The sequence below is a fragment of the Ptiloglossa arizonensis genome, unplaced genomic scaffold (assembly GCF_051014685.1).
Source record: "Ptiloglossa arizonensis isolate GNS036 unplaced genomic scaffold, iyPtiAriz1_principal scaffold0069, whole genome shotgun sequence".
Classification (NCBI taxonomy): Eukaryota; Metazoa; Arthropoda; class Insecta; order Hymenoptera; family Colletidae; genus Ptiloglossa; species Ptiloglossa arizonensis.
Genome location: NW_027478439.1, coordinates 1,382,501 through 1,383,465, shown reverse-complemented (window position 1 = coordinate 1,383,465; position 965 = coordinate 1,382,501). Strand labels below are relative to the sequence as shown.

The window sequence follows — 965 nt, the reverse complement described above, 5'->3', positions numbered from 1 at the left end:
TTTCTCTATACAGCAGTGCCACGAGTCGGTGTCTTTGACCGAATGGCTCTTATGTGGTATACGCGTCAAAGCGACGCTGATAGACTTTTATACACGAACGTGTATAATCGTACTTTACTATGCATCAACTCTTACAGTCCGAGCGATTGTATAAATTGTTTTAAACTAAAATTGTCGGCTCCTCTCCGTCGAGAGAGGGCATTTGGGACGACACGAGCAAAGATTGAAATACGGGTGTCTGAGATCGATGAAACCGGCGTTCGTACGTACTTTCTCGATATGAATAGTAACGATAGGCGCTTTCTCGAAAAGACCGGCATGACACTTGTCCGCGCTTTCTCGACCATGCGTCGATGATGCCCAGCGTGTAGTATCCGTGCCTAAACGATGGATGCCTAGCGCTAGAGGTACTTGCACGAAGGTAGTGCGCTGCGAACGAATCGTGTTTTGTCGATTGTGGGATACTATTTTAAGTCTCTAAGGGAGAAAAGGAAAAGAGAATTGTGATGGATCTTAAAATTTCTTTGAATTCTGGAGATGTAGAGTAACGGAGGGAACTATCTCAGTCAGTGGTAAAGGAGTGTTCCGAAAATTTTAAAGTTGCATATTTAAAAACTTAAGCTGGAAATATGCATGCAAAGCGTAACGAAATATATGAAAATGCATTTTATGAAGTTGTGTTATATAAATGCAAACAGTTTGGTGGAACTGTAAGGAAGGAAGGAGAGGAGAAGTAAAGTCGACCGACCGGTCTCTGAGCGAACCGGCGGCGGCGATATGAAAAGATCACGAGAGAGACTTTCCGAAGCTCCCTGGTTGATCCTGCCAGTAGTCATATGCTTGTCTCAAAGATTAAGCCATGCATGTCTCAGTACACGCCGCATTAAGGTGAAACCGCGAATGGCTCATTAAATCAGTTATGGTTTCTTAGATCGTACCCACATTTACTTGGATAACTGTGGTAA

At 43.5% G+C, this 965-nt stretch overlaps 1 non-coding gene across 1 annotated transcript in view; it reads left to right on the top strand.

Annotated features, from left to right (window-relative positions):
• The first annotated feature begins 809 nt into the window (after window positions 1-809).
• Window positions 810-965, top strand: part of LOC143154508 (small subunit ribosomal RNA) — a 1,924-nt gene continuing 1,768 nt past the window's right edge. Inside the window, exon 1 of the ribosomal RNA XR_012994139.1 lies at window positions 810-965. This exon is cut by the window's right edge and continues 1,768 nt beyond it. This is a non-coding gene — a ribosomal RNA (small subunit ribosomal RNA).